This window comes from Nanorana parkeri, unplaced genomic scaffold (assembly GCF_000935625.1).
Source record: "Nanorana parkeri isolate BGI_ZX_2015 unplaced genomic scaffold, ASM93562v1 scaffold2194, whole genome shotgun sequence".
Classification (NCBI taxonomy): Eukaryota; Metazoa; Chordata; class Amphibia; order Anura; family Dicroglossidae; genus Nanorana; species Nanorana parkeri.
Genome location: NW_017308462.1, coordinates 2,089 through 2,441, shown reverse-complemented (window position 1 = coordinate 2,441; position 353 = coordinate 2,089).

Below are 353 nucleotides of genomic sequence, written 5' to 3'. Positions count from 1 at the left end.
GGATGGCAGTATTGTCACACTTCACTCTCCCGGCTGCTGCAGAGCGACAGTTAGCCAAGGGACCCCATCAGAAGAATGCTACGGGGGCCCCATGATCTGTAGCCACACCCCTTTTATCTTCTCAACATATACACTGTAACTGCAGAGGATTCAAATCCAATGAATGAAAGGGGGAGGGGCCAGGGAGTCAGGCTGGGGAGGAAAGGCCCAGATGATGCTGGACGTCCTCCGAGCTCCCAGTGTGCAGAGACATCAGAGGTCGGAGGTCAGATTCATAGATTTGGGGGTGACGGGTCGGCCTTATTTCGGGGGTATTTGGGGTTCTGGGGCCTCGGTCGGTGGGGGAGGGGGAG